Source organism: Ovis aries, chromosome 9, assembly GCF_016772045.2.
Source record: "Ovis aries strain OAR_USU_Benz2616 breed Rambouillet chromosome 9, ARS-UI_Ramb_v3.0, whole genome shotgun sequence".
NCBI lineage: Eukaryota > Metazoa > Chordata > Mammalia > Artiodactyla > Bovidae > Ovis > Ovis aries.
The window spans coordinates 50,520,982-50,536,513 of NC_056062.1; the positions used below are offsets into that span (position 1 = coordinate 50,520,982).

The window sequence follows — 15,532 nt, forward strand, 5'->3', positions numbered from 1 at the left end:
AGGACCTGCAAAAATGGTCTGCGGGGCAGGCAGGGCGGGGAAGAAATGCTCAAAGTGACCCTGGCCCCACACCTGCCGCAGGAAGTTCTGCACTCATTTCGCTGTGAGACGTCAATGATAAGGCGGATGAACACCTGAGAGCTGCCTCGATCCTTCTTGCAAGGTTGACGAATGTACATGGAAGTTATGCACGGCTTGAGGCAAAGCTTACTGTTCAAAACGTACAGGATCAAATCCCCTATTGACTTGGGCTGGGGGTGGGGTTCTCCTTTTCTGTCCCCACAACCATGGAGAACAGGACTGGATCATGCAAATTAGTATAGAGCCCATGGATTTCATTTCTCTCGTAGAGTCAATGTAAGGATTTGAGCAAGAAAGGTCTGCCCAGCGGTGTGCTAGTAAAGAAGCTCTCTGGGGAACAAAAAAATAGTAAAACTCTGATCTGTAGCATTGACTGACTGCTTTTTTAAAAAATAACTTTTTTTGTTTTTGTTTTTTTGGCCATGCTGCGCACCATGTGGGATCTTAGCTCCTTGACCTGAGATTAAACCCGAGCCCCCTGCACTGGAAGTGAGGAGTCTTAGCCACCGGACCATCAGGGAAGTGCCAGCACTTATTTATGTGGTGTATTGAAGACATGCTCCCAGCACGGCCAGGTCATGCTACCAGTGTGATTTGCTGAATGTGTAGCTGGGAGCAGACCTACACCGTGGGCTCCCCTCTGGGTCTGCTGGGAGAATGTGTCCAGTATGGTCCATTTAGTTGCTCTTTAAGCACATTTCTTGTGTGAAACAAAAAAGGAGGAGAGAAGTGGAGCTGCAGAGGAGGAAAGGGGTCTCTTTCAGTCTACCACCTTCTCCCTGGCCCAATTCCTTACCCACTGAAACCTCTGCTCTTTCTAGAGGACTAGGGCTGGGAGAAAGGAAGCAGGGCTAAGAGTGGGCCTCCCTAAGGCAAGACTCATGGAGACTGACATCTGCCTGCCCAAGAAGAGGGGCTTGGAGGCTGAGACTGGGTCATCCACTTCCAAAGGAGAAGATCTTGTCCAACTGGTATTTAAATGACGACCCTGGGCACATACTTCCTATAATTTTATAAACTTCCTATTTTCTTTTATTAGTGCTAGGCAGGGCTATAATAACTAGTAGTAAAAGCTTAGAAAGAGTCTAAAAGAGGTGATAGCACTCATTCCAGAGAGAGCAGGAGAGGAAATGTTGAAAAATGGCATTGTGTCCTAGCCTGGGAGGACAGAGTCTGACCTGAGGATTTGGGGCTAAATACCCGAGGCCCCATTCTCCAATTACCTTTGCTAACTCCCTGCTCACATCCTATGCTCTCAGGCAGGGGCCCATTTCACTCCAACTTAGGACCTAGCTGAGCTTGGAGGCTTGCTGCACTATAATATGAAGTGTCATGGAGATTTTTATTTTAGGGATTTTTTTTTTCTTAGTTTTGGTCCTCTACTATATTCCCACCCCTTCATGGATCACATCCTCGTCGTGGGGAAGGGGCTTGCATAACTCAACGAAGCTATGAGCCATGCTGTGCAGAGCCACCCAAGATGGATGGGTCATAGTGAAGAGTTTTGACAGCATGTGGTCTACTGGAGGAGGGAATGACAACCTACTCTAATATTCTTGCCTGGAGAACGCCATGGACAGGAGGAAAATGCAAGAAGATAAGACACCAGATGATGAGCTTCCAGGTTGGAAAGTGTCCAATATGTTACAGGGGAAGAGTGGAGGGCAATTACTAATAGCTTCAGTAAGAATGAATCGGCTGGGCCAAAATGGAAATGACACTCAGCTGTGGATGTGTCTGGTGGTGAAAGTAAAGTCCGAAGCTGTGAAGAGCAATACTGCATAGGAACCTGGAATGGTAGGTCCATCAATCAAGGTAAATTGGACATGGTCAAGCAAGAGATGGCAAAGACTGATTTATGATAAAAACTCTCCAGAAAGCAGGAATAGAAGGAACATACCTCAACATAATAAAAGCTATCTATGACAAACCCACAGCAAACATTATCCTCAATGGTGAAAAATTGAAAGCATTTCCCCTAAAGTCAGGAACAAGACAAGGGTGTCCACTTTCACCGCTACTATTCAACATAGTTCTGGAAGTTTTGGCCACAGCAATCAGAGCAGAAAAAGAAATAAAAGGAATCCAAATTGGAAAAGAAGAAGTAAAACTCTCACTGTTTGCAGATGACATGATCCTCTACATGGAAAACCCTAAAGACTCCACCAGAAAATTACTAGAGATCATCAATGAATATAGTAAAGTTGCAGGATATAAAATCAACACACAGAAATCCCTTGCATTCCTATACACGAATAATGAGAAAGTAGAAAAAGAAATTAAGGAAACAATTCCATTCACCATTGCAACGAAAAGAATAAAATACTTAGGAATATATCTACCTAAAGAAACTAAAGACCTATATATAGAAAACTATAAAACACTGATGAAAGAAATCAAAGAGGACACTAATAGATGGAGAAATATACCATGTTCATGGATTGGAAGAATCAATATAGTGAAAATGAGTATACTACCCAAAAGCAATTTACAAATTCAATGCAATCCCTATCAAGCTACCAGCCACATTTTCACAGAACTAGAACAAATAATTTCAAGATTTGTATGGAAATACAAAAAACCTCGAATAGCCAAAGCAATCTTGAGAAAGAAGAATGGAACTGGAGGAATCAACTTGCCTGACTTCAGGCTCTACTACAAAGCCACGGTCATCAAGACAGGATGGTACTGGCACAAAGACAGACATATAGATCAATGGAACAAAATAGAAAGCCCAGAGATAAATCCACACACATATGGACACCTTATCTTTGACAAAGGAGGCAAGAATATACAATGGAGTAAAGACAATCTCTTTAACAAGTGGTGCTGGGAAAACTGGTCAACCACTTGTAAAAGAATGAAACTAGATCACTTTCTAACACCGCACACAAAAATAAACTCAAAATGGATTAAAGATCTAAATGTAAGATCAGAAACTATAAAACTCCTAGAGGAGAACATAGGCAAAACACTCTCAGACATAAATCACAGCAGGATCCTCTATGATCCACCTCCCAGAATTCTGGAAATAAAAGCAAAAATAAACAAATGGGATCTAATTAAAATTAAAAGCTTCTGCACAACAAAGGAAAATATAAGCAAGGTGAAAAGACAGCCTTCTGAATGGGAGAAAATAATAGCAAATGAAGCAACTGACAAACAACTAATCTCAAAAATATACAAGCAACTTCTGCAGCTCAACTCCAGAAAAATAAACGACCCAATCAAAAAATGGGCCAAAGAACTAAATAGACATTTCTCCAAAGAAGACATACGGATGGCTAACAAACACATGAAAAGATGCTCAACATCACTCATTATTAGAGAAATGCAAATCAAAACCACAATGAGGTACCACTTCACACCAGTCAGAATGGCTGCGATCCAAAAATCTGCAAGCAATAAATGCTGGAGAGGGTGTGGAGAAAAGGGAACCCTCCTACACTGTTGGTGGGAATGCAAACTAGTACAGCCACTATGGAAAACAGTGTGGAGATTCCTTAAAAATTGCAAATAGAACTACCTTATGACCCAGCAATCCCACTTCTGGGAATACACACCGAGGAAACCAGAATTGAAAGAGACACATGTACCCCAATGTTCATCGCAGCACTGTTTATAATAGCCAGGACATGGAAACAACCTAGATGTCCATCAGCAGATGAATGGATAAGAAAGCTGTGGTACATATACACAATGGAGTATTACTCAGCAGTTAAAAAGAATTCATTTGAATCAGTTCTGATGAGATGGATGAAACTGGAGCCGATTATACAGAGTGAAGTAAGCCAGAAAGAAAAACACCAATACAGTATACTAACACATATATATGGAATTTAGGAAGATGGCAATGACGACCCTGTATGCAAGACAGGGAAAGAGACACAGATGTGTATAACGGACTTTTGGACTCAGAGGGAGAGGGAGAGGGTGGGATGATTTGAGAGAATGACATTCTAACATGTATACTATCATTTGAATTGAATCGCCAGTCTATGTCTGATGCAGGATGCAGCATGCTTGGGGCTGGTTCATGGGGATGACCCAGAAAGATGTTATGGGGAGGGAGATGGGAGGGGGGTTCATGTTTGGGAATGCATGTAAGAATTAAAGATTTTAAAATTTAAAAAATAAAAAACTAAAAAAAAAAAAAAAAAAAAAGAGATGGCAAAGACTGAACATTGACATTTTAGGAATCAGTGAACTAAAACGGACAGGAATGGGTGAATTTAATTCAGATGACCATTGTATCTACTTCTGTGATCAAGAATTCTTTAGAAGAAATGGCTTCAAGCTAAGCTTCAGCAGGGTTTGAACACAGAACTTCCAAATGTACAACCTGGTTTTCAAAGAGGCAGAGGAACCACAAAATCAAACTGCAAAGGAGTTTCAGAAAAAAATCTATTTCTGCTTCATTGACTACACTAGAGGCTTTGACTGTGGGGATCACAACAAACTGCAGAAAATTCTTTAAGAGATGTGAGTACACGGTCACATGTAAGCAGGTCAAAAAGCAACAGTAAGAACCAGACATGGAACAATGGACTAGTTCAAAATTGGGAAAGGAGTATGACAAGGCTGTATTCTGTCATGTCACCCTGCTTATTTAACTTATATGCAGAGTATATCATGCAAAACGCCAAGCTGGATGAATCACAAGCTGGAATCCAGACTGCCAGGAGAAATATCAACAACCTCAGATATGCAGATGATACCACTCTAATGGCAGAAAGTGAAAAGGAAGTAAAGAAACTCTTGATGAGGGTGAAAAAGGAGAGTGAAAAAGCTGGCCTGAAGATCAAGATCCTGACATCAGGTCCCATCACTTCATGGCAAACAGAAGGAGAAAAAGTGGAAGCAGTGACAGATTTTCTTTTATTGGGCTCCAAAACCACTGTGGACTCCGACTGCAGCCACAGAATTAAGAGATGGTTGCTCCTTGGAAGGAAAGCTATGACAAACCTAGACAGTGTATTATAAGGCAGAGATATCACTTTGCAGACAGAGGTCTGTATAGTCAAAGCTATGGTTTTTCAGTAGTCGTGTACAGATGTGAGAGTTGGACCATAAAGAAAGTTGAGTGTCAAACTGATGCTTTAAACTGTGATGCTGGAGGAGACTCTTAAGAGTCCTGGGGACTGTAAGGAGATCAAACCAGTCAACCCTGAATATTCACTGGAAAGACTGTTGCTGAAGCTGAAGCGCCAATATTTTGGCCAACTGATGGGAAGAGCCAACTCATTGGAAAAGACCCTGATGCTGGGAAAGATTGAGGGCAAGAGGAGAAGAGGGCAGCAGAGGATGAAGTTGGCTGGATAGCATCACTGACTCAATGGACATGAGTGAACAAACTCCCAAGAGACAGTGGAGGACAGAGGAGCCTGTTGTACTATACAGTCCATGGGTTGCAAAGAGTCGGGCACAACTTAAGGACTAAATAACAGCAACACTATATTCCCAAGGCACAGAACACTGCTTGGCACATAGTATTTATTGAGGGATCATTTCATAAATAAAAGAATGGAGGATGTTTTCTTAGGAACAGCTGGCTAGTCACTTAAAAATGGATTGACAAAACTACAGAGACAGTAAATAGATCAGCAGTTTCCAAGGGTTCAAGGTGAAAGCAGGTGAGGGATGAACAAGAGGATCACAGGGAATATTTAGGGGGCTGAAACTATTCTGGATAATCCTCTAATGGGGGGGATACACGGCATCACGCTCTTGTCATAACCCACTGAACTGTACAAAGAGTGAACCCTAGCATATAGTACGGACTTCTAGTTAATACTAACATATCCACGTGGATTCCTCAATTGTATCAAATGTACCCACTACTGCAAGATGTTAATAACAGGGGGAATTGGGTGTGGATGTGGGCAGGGGAGGTATGCAGAAACTCTATTTCCTGCTCAATTTTTTCTGTATACTTAAAACTGTTCTAAAAAATAAAGTGTATGAATTAAAATTGAATAAATCAAATTCATAAGAATTATTATTTATGAATTACAGAGGGTATTTTAGATGGTCCCTGTTGATAGGGTATGGAGATAAGATCAAGAGGGTTAGAACACATTCCTAAAAACCCCCATGAGGAAGCCAACACTGATGAGGCTTTAGTTCCATGTGTTGGGCCTGAGACTCAGTGGATGCCCTCTCTTATGCTCTTTCAGTTTCTCAGAATCTCAATTCTTTTTTGTCCTCAGAATTATTTTCCATTTTATCTGCTATACTTAGCTTGAGCCTAATTATGTCTAGGTACCATAATTAATGAAGCCACAAGAGTACAGTTATCCTGCCCTATAATAAAATCTGCTAGCCTTTCAATGATAAACTTACAAAAATCAAGTACTATTTATTCTGACTCAATCACAACCCACCACCGTGGAGTGAAATAAATGGTGGAAGTATTTCCACCACTTCAGACAGCAAGCTAAACTGGAAAACAGACAAACACAGCTTAACCTTTCTGCAAATGTATTTTGGAAGCACTGCATCAGCGAAGCCTTAACCCTTTACTACCTGTTCTTTCCTGTGAGACCTGACAAAGGCGGTGGGGGCACCTTTTCCACTGACTGCCCCTCCCTGTGTCAGCGCTTCTGCGTGACTGCCATGATGGTCAAAACCAGAGTCAAGCCTGAAACCAGGTGTGTGCCCAGGAGCTTCTGGTAATCCTGGACCTGATAACAAGAAATAGAAGAGGGACTTCCCTGGTGGTCCAGTGCTTGAGAATCCACCTGCCAATGCAGGGGACGTGGGTTCAATCCCTGGTCTGGGAAGATCCTACATGCTGCGAGCAACTAAGCCCATGCATCACAACTACCGTGTGCCTGGAGCCCGTGCTCCGCAACAAGAGAGGCCACTGCACATTGCACTGCAATGAAGAACAGCCCCACCCCCACTGCAACTAGAGAAAGCCCACGCACAGCAACAAAGACCCAGTTTAGCCAAAAATAAATAAATAAATAATGTTTTAAAAGTAGAAGAGAACAGGAAGCCATCTGAGTTTGCTGTCATCAAAAGCGCTGTGGGGTTGGGCCATTGATACATCTTGATTTTGTCCAGGGGAAAAATCTGGGCTTGACCCCGGTTCACGTGATTCACGTGTTCCAATCCCAGGCTCAGTTCTCGAGCAACGCACAATCCCTTAGTCAGTAAGACACACCAAAATGACATCGTTCGTGGGTCAGTGGTGGGGGGTTGGTGGTGGGAAAGAAGACAGGTGGAAACTACTCAAAGTGGATGTCCGGCTGCTTCCAGATGGCTGTTCACGCGAAACACATCCACACAAAGAAGGAGCGCTCATACATGCCCAAGATTTTGTTTACTCCAAAGACTGCTGACACCCATCAATCCTCAGACCCTCAGTGATCTCCTAATTCCATCATCATCATCTATACTTTCTCATATCAAATGCAGCAAAAAGTAAGGAGAAAACACCATCTCTCAGACATCAGTGGCTGACTTTCTTTTAGGTCCTACTTTTACCAATAAACCAGTTTTAACATGTAGAGAGCTACTATTTTGGGGTGAAGAGCTACAGAGAGTTCTGGGTCACTGGCTAAGCTGGTACGGCAGGTAAGTGACCCTCACCCAGACATAAGGTCACTTGCGAACAGCCCAAACAGCAACAGTGGAAGTTCTGAATGTCAGGCATCATTGTACTCAAACTTTAATTACAACTTGTTGCTTTCCAATCAGTTAGTAGTGTTAGTCGCTCAGTCATGTCCGACTCTTAGTGACCCCATGGATTACAGTCAACCAGGCTCATGGGATTCTCCAGGCAATATGGAGTGGGTTTCCATTTCCTTTTCCAGGGGATCTTCAGGGATTGAACCTGAGTCTCCTGTACTTGAAGGTGGATTCTTTGCTGTCTCAGCCACCAAGGAATTTGATGAGAATTTTTTTTTCTTTAGAGACTAAAATACGTGTTGCATGAACTTTCAAGTCACCTTACTCAGAACAAAACAATTTGGCTTTCTCAGTTTTTCTTAAACATTATAATGTTTTTAGAAAAAAAGGAAAAGCACATAAACAATACATGGAACATGCTCAACACATGCTACTAATGAGGCACATGCAGGCCCCTTAGACAACTGTTCCAGCTTCTTTCCATATTTTATGCACCTATTCACTGATGCAGCAGATAAAGATTTTAATCTAGAATGAACCAGAATTTGGCTAAAGGTAAAACTGTATACAATATTTATAATTTTCTATTTCTATTGTTTACATTTTCTTCCCAACAAAAAACTGCTTAAAAAAAATGCTGATTTTGATGTGTCTTAAAATTTGTTATGTTCAAAGTGAAGTTGCTTGATCTGACTTTGAAAATTTGATGGCAGAGGCTGTCATTGATTGGTTCAGGAGCTACACACGTAATCTGCTTTGATTTCCATATACTTACAGGAAATTATTAGCAACATTTAAAAACCACAGTAATTGAGGGACTTCTCTGGTGGCCCAGTGGTTAGGAGACACTGCTAGTGCAGGAGACAGGGGTTCAATCCCTGGTCTGGGAACTAAGGTCCATATGCCATGGGGCAACTAAGCCCGTGCGTCGCAACTGCTGAGCCCACACACCCTGGAGTCCAAGCTCCGTGACAAGAGGAGCCGCTGCAATGAGAAGCCCGCATGCCGCTACTAGAGAGCTACCACTGCTCTCCACAACTAGAGAAAACCTGCAGCAATGAAGACTCTGTGCACCTCAACAAAGACCCAGTACAGCCAAAAATTTTTTTAATGTTAAAAAAAAAAAAAAAGCAGTGGTGCATAAGACTCTAGATCTTAGATAATGGCAACTCTATTTTTCCAGCTGCTCAAGCCTGGACCCTGTAAGTCATCCCTGTTGCCTCCTCTTCTCTCACGGGCCACATCCACGGTCAGCAAAGGAGGCTGGCAGGACCTTCAACACACGCCTGACGCCACCATATCTCCTTCTTGTCACTGCTCCTGACCGGGTCGCATCTCACTGGTTCCTGCAAAGGCAGAATTGATCTCCCTGCATCTGTCCATGCAGCCCACCATTCCACTTCCCTTCTGGTTCCCTTGAAACTGCCTGACAATAACCACCAGTCTTTCCTGGATTATGGCATCATGTTCAAGAAAATGCCAACAACTGACCTGTTAGCCTTCCTTTTGGGCTGTGACATTATTCACTTATGAGAGCTAGCCTTGCAAAATCCAGTTATCCTGTGTATACAGTGTAGTTCTAACGAAGAAATTAGTGTGTTAAGCAAGGAATAGTCTTAATATGAACAAGAAACTGATGTTTCCACAGCTCTCAGCTAAAAAGCAAAGGTGTGATGTGTAACTGCTTTTTCAGTATCGATGTGCTTCTCCACTCAGACCAGCTCGATGGGATGCAGCATGTGCAGCTGCTAAGGCACAGGTGGGGCCCTGAGCTGCCCCTCCTGACGTCTAACTTGCAGTCTTTCACACACAGACCTATTCACTGGCGTAGCTCCTGCTGATTTTAATCTGTAACAGGCAGAGTCAGCAAAAGCCTCAGTAAATTTGGTTTGGAAAAACTACTTCTGATGAGTCCCATCTTTACACTCATTAGTTCTTGAATGTTAATGTTTTCTTCCAATGTTGCTTTTTTCTTTTGTAAAAGGCAGGACCAGGAATAGTCACTTCAAAACTGTGCTCTTAGGTCCTGGTTTAGAACAAGTGACAGCATCAGCAAACAGCTGTCTCTTTTGCCAGGGCGGTTCATTGCTTCCTTTTCTAAAGGCATTATCAAGTTATATAGATATAAAATGCAGCTTAAGGGGTGTGCTATCCCCATTGAAATGTGGCTTTGGTATTTTAAGGGCCCAAAGTCTTACAGAAGTATGATGACATGGGCTTTGAAACTGTGGGCAGCCAGAGACCAGGCTGAGGCCAATCTAGTCACAGATGGTTCCTGTCTATGAGATCAGAAGTTTTATACCACATTACATTAATGGCCTTAGAGATGCCTCCACAGAAGCATAATTCATATCAAGCCTTGGCCTTTTATCCAGCGGAGATAGGAGGATGAACCGAGATAGTCTATGAAGGAAGATTCATACAAAGAATGTGAAATGCTGTCCATTACGTGGATTACTGTCATGCTCATAAAGATCTAGGCGATATATTTCCTCTTAAATTTGGTGCCAGGAAAAATCTGGTCTGATGACATGCTGGTGTGCTTGTTGCATCACAGAATGAGAACCACAATATTGTTTCTCTTTTTGTTACAGCTACTGGGAAACCTGGAATAAAATTATTGTCAATCTATGTGTATGGTTATCTCCTCTAATGACATGGCTTAACATTCCCTAGCATCAGGAATGCTCTTATGTATGTGACTTATAATGCCCTGCAAATCCTTTCTGGAGACTGGGCGGATATTGAAGAAAGATTACTGGATCAATAAGCTCTTATTATACTAAGTTTTCTTAGTCCTGATAGTGTGTGAATGCTTAGGGACATATGTGATTTACTTGGGGACAGAATAGCCAACCACGCAGTTTCCTTCACAGATATTTTTTCTATATCCAGAACACTTTCAAGCTTGGAAAATGAGTCCTCATTCTTAAGTACATTACAGGCTCTATTCCCTAACATTTTATCAAACTTAATAAGCTTAAAGGTTATATTCTCTGAACAGGCCAGGCCAAAAGCACATTTCTAATCCTCAGCTAGAATAAGCTAAATAATTGGCTATCTTCTACTTTATTCTGGGTTTTATAAAATTTATCTACAATTTACTTTGCTGTGTAATTTACACATTAAGACAAATCTGGTGTAGAAACAATTTTAAGGGATGTTTTATTCTTGAAATAATGTTTAGAGAAAAGTCCTTTTAATGAGTGTTATTCTACAGTTAAAACACATTACACTAAATAAGACTAAAACTTCATTTTATGGGAGAAAATATTTGCTGATCATTTGTCTGATACTTGGATAGTATCCAGAATATATAAAGAACTCTTACCACTTATGTAATAAGAACAATTAAAAAATGGGCAAAGGACCAGAAGAGACGTTTCTACAAAGATACACAAATGGCCGGGAAGCACACGAAAAGGTGTTCCACAACACTAATTGTAAGGGAGATAAAAATCAAAACCACAATGAGATACTACCTCATACCCACTAGGATGGTTACTACTGAAAAAAACCACTCAAGCTAACAAGTATTGGCAAGGAAGTAGAGAACTTATAAACCTGGCGCACTGCTGTTGGAAACAGTATGGTGGGCCCCCCACAATGAAAAATGCAACTGCTGTGTGATCCACCAATCCAACTCCTTGGTATATACCACCCCAGACTGAAAGCGGGGTCTCAGAGAGATATCTGTACACCCACATTCACAGGGGCGTTATTCACAACAGCCGAAAGGTAGAAACCACCCAAGGGTGCCTCTATGAAAGAAGGGAGGAATGAAACACAGCCCAGTCACACATGGAACAATCATAATGCGTGTGGGCTCGGTCATGTCCAGCTCTTTGTGACCCCCTGGACTGCAGCCTGCCAGGATCCTCTGTCTATGGAATTTTCCAACCAAGATTATTGGAGTGGGTTGCCATTTCCTACTCCAGGGGATCTTCCTGACCCAGGGATCAAACCCTAGTCTCCTGCACTGGTAGGTGGATTCTTTACCACCGAGCCACCTGGAAAGTCCACATGGAATGTTGCGCGCGCGCGCGCGCGCGCGTGTGTGTGTGTGTGTGTGTGTGTGTGTGTGTGTTGCCTATGTGTGTTAGTCACTCAGTTGTGTCTGACTCTTTGCAGCCTCATGGACTGTAGCCTGCCAGGCTCCTCTGTCCATGGGATACTCCTGGCAAGAATACTGGAGTGGGTTGTCAGAATGTCAGCCTTAAAAAGGAAGGAATTTCTGATGTGTGCTGTATCATGGATGAACCTTCCATGGAACTTAATGCTAAAGAAATAAGCTAGTCACAAGAGGACAAACTTTGTATGATTCCATTCCCAGGAGGAACCTAGAAGAGTCAACCTCCTAGAGTCACAAAGTAGAAGCGTGGTTGCCAGAGGCTGGAGGAGGGAGAACAGGGAGTTGTTATTTAATGGGTAGAGTTTAGTTCTGGAAAATGAAAAAGTTCTGGAGATTGGCTGCAGAGCAATGGGAATGCACTTACAGCTGAGCTGTACATGCAAAAATGGTTAAGATGGTAAATTTTATGTTATGTGTATTTTACAGTGAAAAAAAATCTAAACAAAAATCACCCATGAATAAATATTTCCAGAATATTCTATGTATCCAGAGGAAGTGAGAAGAAAAGACCAAAGGTTGGGTCATCAGACAAGACATTGCTTCACTAATCCTGGCTGGGGCAAGCTGGGGAAGCTATGTCAAGCGAGGCGAATGGTGCTAAGAAAAGGAAGAGCCAAAGGATCTTTAAGGGAAGAAGTGTCAGAACTTTGAAACGTGCAGGCGGCCTCCATATTTGTTTTGCTAGCTCTTACCATAACGCCCGGCACAGCAGCAATCCTCAAATATTGGTGGAATAAATAAATAGGTAAAGGGGCTTCCCTGGTGGTCTAGTAGTGAAGAATCTGCCTTGCAACGCAGGTTGCAGGGGACTCAGGTTTGATCCCTGGGCTTCGCTGGTGGCTCAGATGGCAAAGAATGTGCCTGCAATGCGGGACACCTAGGTTTGATCTCTGGGTTGGGAAGATCCCTTGGAAAAGAAAATGGCAACCCACTCTAGTATTCTTGCCTGGAGAATCCTATGGACATTCATGTCAATGTATGGCAAAACCACTACAATACTGTAAAGTAATTAGTCTCCAATTTAAAAAAAAATCCTATGGACAGAGGAGCCTGGCGGGCTACAGTCCGTAGGGTCACGAGGAGTCGGACACACTTCTAACACTTTCACTTTCACAGGGAACTAAGGTCCAACATGCCACAGAGCAACTGAGCCCACACACCAGAACTAGAGAGTCCGTGGGCTGCAATGACAGATCCCACATGTTGCAATGAAGACCTGAGACAGCTAAAGAAATACATACTTAAAAAATAAATAAAATAGGTAAGAGAGAGAGAAACCTACAAGATAACCCCAAGGTTTCCAACTTGGTATGCAGACGAACAGCTTTACTACACAGAGATGCTGTATAGATGGGAAGGCTGGACAGTTTGAAAGGGGATACATTCAAGCAGGATTTTATACAACCTAAGCATTTCAAGTTGGAAATGAAGGCTGCAATGCAAAGTTAAGGGTCAAGGTGAGCAACAGCAATGTGGGTCATGTGATCACAGATGGTGGAGGAGTCCATCAGATGAGTATGTCAAAAAAGCAAAGGATGGAGACAAAATGTCCCAGGGACCTGATGGAGGAAATGAAGTGAGAGGCAGTGGCGTAAAGGTAGATGGTGAACTTCCAACGGAACCTTTCAAATTTCCTGTTCTTGGGTAAGACCTGTGCTCCTCTTAGGAAGGAAGTGAGCCACATCTGAATTTGTCTGAGGCAGCTGCACTGGCTGGCGGATTTGGAGGCAGCTGAAATGAGCCAGCATGGTTTAGAGTCTGAGAAAGGGGTTGTCTGTCAACCTTGCTCTGTGCTGGAGAAAGGTGATGGTAGGTTTGTTGAGAACTTCCAAGACAGCAGTTCCAACAGGAAGGTCAGGGGACACCCTGGGTGCCCCAGCGGTTAACACGCTGAGCTTCCACTCCAAGTGGTGTAGGTCTGATCCCTGGTCGGGGAACCAAGATCCCACCATGCGGTCAAAAAAAGTTTTACCAAGAAGACCACTGCAGAAACCGGTCCAAAGAGGGTCGGTGAGGAAGGGAGAGAGGAAGCAGAGGAAGCAGGTGTGAGCCACATGCTGGTGACTTCTGACCCAGAAAGGAAGAGGAAATTTGGACAGTAACCAGGGGGATTAGCTGGGCTAAGGGAAAAGGCACTTTACTTGTATCCATGACAGCAGATCCTGTTGGAAGGCAGGAAGAAAGATGCTCAGAGAACAGGAGAAAATGAAGAGGCTTTGAGAAGGTGACAACTGTTGGAGTCGGGTCTTAGACAAAGAAAAATAAAAGAAATAGGAAAACAAATGCTGGGTTGATTCAGTGTTTTAAAATTATTTAAAGGATCCTAAGCTTGCAATCTGATCCAGTATTTCTGCCTAGAAAACTCCATGGACAGAGAAGCCTGGCAGGGGAGTGTATGGGGTGGCAAAGACTCAGACATGGCTGAGCGCAGGACACAGCATAGCAAGCCTGAAAGAGACAGAGAGTGTGGACTCTGGAAACCAGACAGACCTGGGCTTAAGCCCACTGATCACATCCCAGCTGTGCCACTTTTGCCTCACTTTCCTTACCTGTATAATGGCAGTGATATTACCTTGTACAGTTGCTAAGGTCAGAACTGAGTTCTATGAAGTACTGAGGACTAATGCAGAGAGGGTATTTAGTTGATAAATGGCCACTATTAGTCTCTGGCTGAAATGTAGGGCTGGTAGGGAAAATCTGGGTGCTTAAAGAGGTGAAGATTTGCAATCAGGATTGTATACAAAAGTTCTAAGAAAGGAAAACGAATTGCGACATAGCACTGGGAGGACCTGATTTTAGGCTGACATAACTTTGCATCTCTCTCTGGCAGGGGTCTCTTTTCTAGGAGAAGCAGAGAAGGAAGAAGGGGGCCCTTGATGCAGGGCAGAAACCTGAGCAAGGAGGATGGAGATGAACCCACCTCAGAGCTCTGGGAAGGGGGGACCGGTGTACTGCCAGGGGGAGACTCTGAAATACAGAGGGTTAAGTTAGGAACCACTGACCAATGTGAAGGCAGTCAGGAAACTGTAAAGTCATATAAATGCAGACTGTTATTACAGTTTTAGGTGCTTTTAGTTGCTTAAAATAAGGCTTCTTTCCCATGGCCGATTTCATAGAAATGGCCTTATTTTGACTAAATCTCACTCAAGTTATCAGGCCTTTAGTCACAAAAGGTGGGTCAAACTATTTCAAAATGGATGCATATTCAGTAAAATGAAATCAGATATAATCATGACCACATTTCTTTTTAGTGTTGTAATAGAAACATCTGGGTGTGCCCAAAAAGAACTTCAAAACCTTCGGGATCTAAGCAGACCCTGTGGGTAGTGATGAGAACTGTCAGGTCAAGGCTGTTTGTATTTCCACGTCAGTGTTGTTATGCTTTTTGTCCTTTACCAATGGTCACTGTGGTGACAGATTAAAAGTATGACTAAGAATCAGAGCAATGTAAGACTATCTAGTGGTCGAAACACATGCCGGCAGCTAGCAGTGTTCAGCCGAGTGACTAATGGACCCCAGTGAAGGGTCACGGGCAGACCTAATTTCCTCTTCGCGGGGCAGACGCACACTGGGTGTGCACTTGCTGGTGCTAATATGATCCCATTTCATAAATACTTAATCACCAAAAACAAAAAAAAAAAGCAAACATTATTCATGCCTTTAGAATGACACAAACTAGAACTC

The 15,532-nt window shown here is 42.8% G+C and overlaps 1 protein-coding gene across 8 annotated transcripts in view; it reads right to left on the bottom strand.

Moving 5' to 3' along the window:
• The window catches only part of JPH1 (junctophilin 1), a 90,313-nt gene that overhangs the window by 20,806 nt on the left and 53,975 nt on the right, over window positions 1-15,532 (bottom strand). The gene's annotated exons all lie outside the window — the stretch shown is intronic.